This window comes from Echinops telfairi, unplaced genomic scaffold, assembly GCF_000313985.2.
Source record: "Echinops telfairi isolate 266 unplaced genomic scaffold, ASM31398v2 ScPeMD7_18;HRSCAF=68, whole genome shotgun sequence".
In the NCBI taxonomy this organism is placed as follows: Eukaryota; Metazoa; Chordata; class Mammalia; order Afrosoricida; family Tenrecidae; genus Echinops; species Echinops telfairi.
Window position 1 is genome coordinate 46368623 of NW_022103915.1, and position 8599 is coordinate 46377221.

An 8599-nucleotide genomic window follows, 5' to 3' on the forward strand; every position below is an offset into this window, starting at 1 on the left:
GGGCGCAGGCTGCGGGCCCCGGTGGGCCGGTGGAGACCCCGGGCTCGGTCCGCCCGCGCGCTCTGGGGAGGGGCTGTCGGCCGAGGTTGCGCTGTGTTTCTGGGCATGGGGTCGGGAGCAGGGAGTTGTGTTATCCTCCGAAGCTCTGCTGGGATGGGGTGGGAGTGGTGGTGTGGGGGACGTGGCCTCAAAGGTCTGGAGTAGTGTACCCCCAGGGCAAGGGAGAGGGGCGTGATGGGTGTGCTTGCTCTGGGCTCACTTAGGAGAACCCCGCTCTCAAGTGCACCCCTCGATTGAAGGGTTATGTGGATTGCCCTCAGTGGGGCAAAAGGTCTGAGCTCTGAAAAGGAGGTTGGGGGAATGTGGGAAGTGAGCGGGAACATTTCTTCTGAAACGGAGAGGAAAAGTGGTGGGGATCCCATGTGTGGCGGGAAGGGGAAGAAGAAAGGAAAACAAAAGATGGAAAAAGCAGGAAAATCTCTCTCGTGTATGGATTATTATGTCTTACCGTGGGAAAGCATATAAATTTGAGGATCGCTGTCCAGTCTCTGAGACTCAAGCAAATTGCAGATTCTTTCTGGATCTGAATAAACAGAAACCAAAACTTGTAACTGTCATAGACAATAGGCTCAAGGGAGTCGCTTTTGGCATTACTGTTCTCCGTTGAGGGTAGCTCAGAGTTCAAAACCATAGCCCCTGTGACTGAATTACTTCTTTATAAACGTTGCCCAGCTGCTGCTTCTAACTGTCACCGAGGTTAGCTGCGCTACGGCAAGGAATGAGGTGCCTTTTGTTGAGCAAACGGGGAGCCTCTGTTCAGCACTGCGCTGTCCACCCAAATTCCTCACTGCATGTAAACCACCTAGAACAATTCCTTCACACACTCGGCGTTTGCCATCCGAAACATTACTATTTGAATTAAAAAGTTATTAAATTGCTAGGGCCTTTATGGGCGTTTGCCATCCTAAACATTACTATTGGAATTAAAAAGTTATTAAATTGCTAGGGCCTTTCTGGGCAACGAATACACTAGAAAAATCAAACACGATGCTTACTTTGGGTGGAAGGATAATAAGGGAGAAAGGACCACATTTTGCGCATTAATATAGACATTTTAAGTTTATTATTGCTACCAGGAGGAATTTCTCACATAGTTGTTGAATTGTTTAATATCTTAAATTCTAATGTTCTTATTAAGTAGACTAGATGGGCTGCAATGAGAGATGCCAAGGTGCCAGAAGTGCTATCTAAATAAATAATTAGATCCTGGGAAATTGAAATGAAATCTGGGCCGGTTTCTTCATTTGCTCTTTCAGCCGTTCTGTTGCTAAATGACTCTTCAGGTTTATCAGATACAAAACTCAGAGGAAGCCTGTTCAACATACTGCTTTATACTCAAGTCAAACTGAAGGGTGATTTAGACATTGAGGGCAATGCACTATGAACGTTTTGTTTCTTTTTCAAATGAAATATTAAAATGTAAGACATATTGATAATTTCGTGATTTTTTCCCCTGAAAATCAGCAGCAATCTTGCCATCTGGACACAAATTCTGTTATTTATTTTTATACGTTGGCAGTAATTAAAGTTCCCAAAGCAACATCTCCAAAAATATTCCTCAGTAATATCCTGGAATGAATATATTTAAACATTAAAACAAACCGATGAAACTCGATCCTGTAATTTCATGTGTTTTCATTACTTCTGTCCTGTGTGTGTGTGTGGAGTAGAAATATTCTCGTAGAAAGTAGCACATTTTGTAAAGCTACAATATTTTATGTCTACCAATTTAAGCCATATTGTAGGCTGCAGCATGTTGGAACTATTAAACATGAATCAGTGTCATATCTAATAACTTTATGCAAAGGATAAAGGGCAATTATTTTGTCTTTATTCCTTGACCATTATTTTATTTCTGGAAATGATTCAAAAGGAATAGATGATAAGAGGATGGTCCCTTGTTTAAGGAAGGAATTTAAAATAGATTCTTGAACAAAATGAAATGAGAAGTTAACCCCTTGGCTATTCTGTCAACTCATTGACAGCTTTGAACGTCAAGCAAAATGAGAGAACAGAAAGGAGAAAGGTCTGGAGAAACAGGTCCAACGTGATGTGATATCAGTAATCTTGACTTACGGATATTTCTGCGTAAATTACTAGACAATTGCAAAAAAAAGTAAAACAGACTTATTTTCTCAATTTAGTTTACTTTGACCACAAAAAAAGCAAAAACCAATCAAGTCTCTCACTGCCGTCAAGTTGGATCTGACTCTGACCTTCTTAGCACTGTGCAACGGGAGTAGACATCCTAGCTTTCTCTCGAGGTGCGGCTGGTGGTTTCAAACTGCTGACCTCGGGCTCCTCAGTATTTGTAAGTGCTGGCCTGCTAACTGTAAGGTTGCTGGTTCAAACTCACCAGCCATTCCATGGGAGAAAGATGAGGTCTCCTGTTAAAACTTTTAGCCTCAGCAACCCTGTAAGGGACGCTGTGAGTCGGAATCACCTTGATGGCAATGGAGTTTTAAATTTTATAAATATATGTGTGTGTGTGTGTGTGTGTGTGTGTGCGCGCGCGTGCGTATGATATACCTTCTGTTATATAGATACACATTTTATATATAGCAGAAGAGCTCTAACTGGAAAAGCTTATTCTTTGTCTATCATAGTTTTAATAACTTTCAGGATAATATCCTGTGTTTGTTGTGTTTATTGTGAATCTAGAGACCCATAGCATCACCAGTCATCCTCTCAAGTCCGTTTGGAGTCTCGATCGATGGTGTTCGCATTGGGATGTGTCTGATAGATGTGCAGCGTTGTTAGTTGCTGTCAGGTGGGCTCAACTTTATGCACAACTGAATGAACTGTTGCCCAATCTTGCATCAGCCTCACAGTCCTTGCTTTGAGTGAGTCAGCTATTGTTACCACTACTTTGTCAGTTAATCTCATGGAGAGTTTCCCTCTGCTGGGGTGATCCTCTATGAAGCATTATGTCTGTCTTCAGTGACTAGCCTGCCTGATGATGTGTCCCAAGTAAGGGAGAAGTCTCACCATCCTTGCTTATAAAGAGCATTCTGGCTGTACACGCTAGAGACCAATTAGTTTATTCTGATGATCCACAGTACAGTCAATATTCTTTGCCAACACCACAATTCAAATGTGCCCATTCTTCTGTAGTCTTCTCTTTGTGTTCCCCACTTTCACATACTAAAGAGGCCATTGAAAAGTCTGGTGTACCTCAGTCCTGAAACTGATAGTTTTGCCTTTCAACTCTGAAGAGGTCTTTATGATAGCAGGTTTGCCCAAGGTAGTCAGCTGTTTGGATGGTTGACTGCTCCCTCCTTGGCATTGCTTGTTGATTTAAGTAGAATGCAAGTTTTGACAATTTCAATTTCTTCACCATTTATCATGATGTCGTTTACGGGCTCAGTTATGGGGGCTCGTGTTTTCTTTATAGTCAAGTGTAATCCACACTGCAGACACCGTAATGACCAATTCTCTAAACCCTAGAATCGGAGGTGTATGGACAGACAAGAAAAGAGATGGAAGGAGGAAAGTAAACATTTTCGAGTTAGGGTCATTTCCCGAAATTTCCTTCAGAAGTTGTGTCAGCCCTCCGTTTCCTTTCCCCATTCAAGAAAGCTATCAAACCATAAAGAAAACACTGCCATCGAGTCAGTGAGGCTCTCTAAGGTTTCCAAGGCTACACAGCTTGACACGAGCAGGTCTCCTAATCTGTCTCCTTTGGAGTAGCTGGTGGGTTTGAACCACCAACTTTTTGGTTAGCAGTACAGTACTAGTTAAATTGGAAGAAACACTACACCCTATTTTACAATGTTTAAAAATATGTATAAAATGAATAAAAGAGTTTGGAAACCTAATGTAATTGAATTCTCTGGACATAACTTCTGGATACAATCAATACTATTTTTGGCAATGAATAAGGTTTATGTCTTTTGTCATGTAGGGAATTCAAATTAGGTTAAAGTAAGACTTAGAAACACATACCCTAAAGATACATTCATAAGTGGATTTTTCTTAAGGCTTTCAGCATAATTTTCCTTTCATGAACTCGCTGTTCCAGGAAACACATCCCCCTTATTGCTGCTCAGATGCACTATGGCCTTTCTTGTTTGCATCTCTTCTGTGTGCTCCTGTCGACTTCTAATGCTTGTCGGCTCCCTATTCACTTCTACTGCTTGAAGAAGAGCTGTTGATCGCCTTGCTCGTTGTGCTGCTACCTATCCTGGACAGCATGGGCTATTTAAAGTGGGAAACCATTCTTGTTCAATTCAACTTGGTAAACATATTGAGTGCCTCTTTTCTGTGAGGATCTATATTAAAAGCACTATGTAGTTTCCTAGCCCATGCACATATTTCTATTTTACATTGGTATTTAGTTTGCCGAAGTGTCTTTTGTGTTAGCCTTCATTTTCTTGACTGAAGTGCATTATAATAATCTGATCACATCGGCACGAGGGCATGAGGTGGTTTTCTGAGGTCAATGAGGGATAAATAACTATGAGCACAACTAACTCAGACTGCAGCGCTGGTGGAAAGTTGGAAGGGCAGCAGGACAGAGGGTTGCTATGAACCAGAACTGACTCCATGACACCCAACAGCAGCTAGCTATACGTAACTTCTCCAGGTACGAATTACCTGCTTACCTACCTATTTATTCCATGCTTCTTCACAAAAATCTAGCTGAATATTACTCCAAGAATTTCCAATTTATTAGTTGTGATATTAAAAAATTACTTAATGGTGCTGGAAGCATTTTCATTTAAGTGAGTTTTGAAAAAAGTACTGTGGAATATGGGAAACAGCAAATCACAAGACATTTCTACAGGAAGCAATATATCCCTCCTAGGAATGCTCTTCTCTAAGGTCACTGTAAAGAACATGATTGAAAAATGAAAGACAAACATGCTTTGTTTTTGTAAGTTTTGATTATTTGAACAATACTTGAGGGCAGCAGATTAATGAGGCTGGAGAGCACGATGACCCAGAGAGATCTGCTCGTGGAGCGGGCTGTAGGGGTGTTGTTGTTGCTGTGCTACAGAAGGACAGTCCCCGTCCTCCCCATTAGTACTTGTAACCCCTTGTTGCAGCCCTATGTCAGTCCATCTTATTGAGTCTTCCTCTTTTTAGTTGACCATCTGCTTTGCTAAGCATAATGTCCTTTCCCAGGGACTATAACAATGGAGATGGAAGAGCTTCTCACTTTACATTCACCTGTGTTATTTAAGTCCGATAGTGGTTCTTAAATTGGGCAATCTAAAACATACGGAAAGAGAGACTGGAAATTGACAAAGTAAAGAGACCCAAAGTAAGCCCAACCCATCCCCACCCAAACAAAACCAAACCCACTGCCACGAAGTCAGTTCTCCCGGTGACGTCATAGAGCGGAGTAGAACTGCGAACTACTCCTTAGTGTTTCTGAGACTAAATCTCTGTGGGAACAGACAGCCTCATTGCTCTCTCTCCCATGGGGTGGCTGGTGGGTTTGAACTACCGACCTCTCAGCAGTCCAGTGCTATCTGAATTTGTAAACAGATGATAAAAGTTTATGTTGCTCATTTAATGATGGTGTTTATTCGGATGCAACCACATTCCATTTTCTGGTATTGCACAAGTTTGCTGAGCAGTTTGAAAGCAATTGCCAGGATCTTTTGAGAGTGAGACTAAGGTGAGAGAAATTGGAATGAATAAATGGTTTCCAAAAAGGGGGAAATGGTACACTCCCCAAACTAACAAGTCCAGTTAGTAAACTTGATGTTGATCACTGATAGATGTTCAGAATGCATCTTCTACCAAGTATTTATAAGCCCTTAGAAGAGAATATGTTGAGCATCAGAAATTTATGTTGGTTCTCTTAGAAAGCCCAAACAGCATAGATGTCTTTGATCCACATGCAAAATCACCACCATAGGCACAGCACTCACCATGTGCAGGCATTTTGTGAAGTTTAATCTTGAAAATGGCACAGAGTTTCAAAGAATGGTTTATTGGCTACAGGGAAGATTTTTAATTTTAAGTCGGTTTTAATGTTAATCCAAAAGCAACAGATGAACTTTTTAATTAAAATTGTTTCTTGCTTTAATTTTAAAACTTTCTTTTTGGCATATGTAGTATACCACAGATAGTATAAACTTCAGAAGCAACCAAAAGGATATCCCTAAAGTGAAGTCTTCTTCCTGCCTTGTCTGATAACTAGTTATTGCCTTTCCCCAGAGGCAATCGTGCTTTCTGGTTCTGAAAAAGAATATCCGTTCACTAATGGTTATGCTGTTGTTATGAAGTCCCCGCTCTATGCTAGGCCTTGTTCTAAGTGCTCAGGGTGCAACAGAGGACAAGATTGGTAAAAGACTCTTTCCCATAAAGCTTACTTTTTCAAAAATTATTTTGTGAGTGGAAGGGGAAAAAACAGAGAAGAGACATAGAAAAAATATATATCAAAGGGTGGTAAGCACTATGGAGAAAGTTAAAACAGGAATCAGAAAGGTAGTAGAGGTATAGTCAGAGAAAGCCTCTTTGGTAAGATGACATTAAAGCAGAGTTTTGAGAGAGAAGGCCATGCAGATGTCCATGGGGAAGATCGTTTTAGGCAGAGGGAACAGCCTGTGCAAAGCCCCTGGGCTAAGAGTGTGCCTGGCATGTTCGAAGAAGAGTAGGGAGTCCAGTGAAGCAGAGTGAGTGAGGAAGACTGGTCGAAGAGGAGTTCAGAGAGGTTGAAAAGTGATGGGCCTCTTAGACAGAGGCCTGTCCGCTGTGGAGAGAACTGTGACTATGCTTGTCTGCAGTGCGAGTCACTGGAGGGTTTGCAGTAGCGGAGGGACATATTTAGAGTTTAGTTTTAAGTTAAGTTTAATAGATCAGTCAGTTTGGCCATTGTGTTTAGAATCTGCTGTGTGGGTGTTGACGAGGGGGGTGAAAGATGGAGCAAGAATGACTAACTTAGAAGACTGTTAGAATACTGCAGACAAGATGACGACCTGTGCCCAGGTCATAACGCTGGAGGATGTAAGACGTGGTTATATGCTGAGCGCAGAAATAACAGGATATTCTAAAAGATTGGGCGTGGGATGTGAGAAAGAGGAGTCAAATATGATGTCCTGATTTTGGCCTGAGAAAATATCAGAATGGTGTTGCTATTCACTAATATTGGGAAGATTTTGGCTGGAGCAGGTTTCAGGGGGAAGCCAGGTATTCACTTTTGCAACGGCTGATTTCTAAAGTACCTTTGGATATTCAAGAGAGGTCAGATAAATATTGGAGAGGTGGAAAGTGAGGAAGAGTCTGGGTTGGGTATATAAATTTGGGAGTTGTGGGCGTTCATGGTGAAGAGGTCAGAGAGCCCTGCGACAGTTGAATATTTAGAGATGAGTAAAAATGGCCAATAGTGTGGAAAGAGAACCGACAGAGTGAACTCTGGAAGCCAAGAGAAAGTATGTCCAGAGGGATAGAATTATTAACTGTGCCAAGTGTTGCTCATAAATTAGGCAAGAGGCTGACTGAGTATTGGTCATTGGATTTGACATTGAGGAAGGCATTATGGTTTTGATGGGACTCTGTGTGTGTTGTGTATGTTTAAAGTGTTGTAATGGGTTTTAGAGATAATGGGAGGTAAGAACATTAGAGATAACATCCATAGACAAAACAGTTTTCAGTTTCGTTATAAAGGAAACTGAAAAATGGGAGGTACCTAGAGGGGGACTGAAAGTAAAACACGTTTGCTTTTTTTAAACGATGCAAGTAGTAAAGCATAGTTTTAAAGTTCAGTAGGAAGGGGATGATTGGTAATGCAGGCGAGAGCAGGGACAATGGCTGCCACTCTGTCCCAGAGGACAAATGAAGGGTCAATGTTAGATAGAAATATGACCAGTTAGTGAATATATAACTGGAGCAAAGGCAGAGAAAGGGGTACAGGTACAGAGAATGGGTATGAAGTTATCACCCGACTGCTTGTATTTACCAATGGAATAGGAAACAAGATCCACATGAAGAAAGTAGTGCGCTGTTAGAAGTTTGAGGAGGGGCTCCGATGGTGCTTGACGTAGGCATTGGGCTGTCACTGGCCAGGTTGGTGGCCCACACCTACCGGCCACAGCGTGGGAGAATACGAGGCTGCCTGGTCCTGTAAAGATTCACAGTCTCGGAAACCCACGGTTGCTGTGAATCAGAATCGACTCAGTGGCAATGTGTTTTGTGTAGGAAATAGGAAGATTGGGTTAAAATTGTAAGGTTCATGTGGATGAACTTAAAGTGAGACCAGTCTTCACATATATGTACTGAATTCCCCCCCTCATATTCAACTGCCTGAATGTTGATTTGCAATAGGGGAATAATTGGATTGAGCCATGATTGGCAGTTTTGATTTTGTTTTTTCTTTTTTCCCTTTTGGGCATGATTGGAAGAGAGGTAAGGTGGAGTTGAGTGTTTCTGCAGAGCAGAGAATATCGCAATGGGTCATGGAATCTGTTAGGGAGGACAGGAAGACATGCAGGGGATGAGGCCCAATGTAAAGATGATGGAATAGTGCGTTATAAATGCCGAGGGGGTTGAGGACCAGTTGGTACCAGAGAGAGGGAGACAGAGGGTA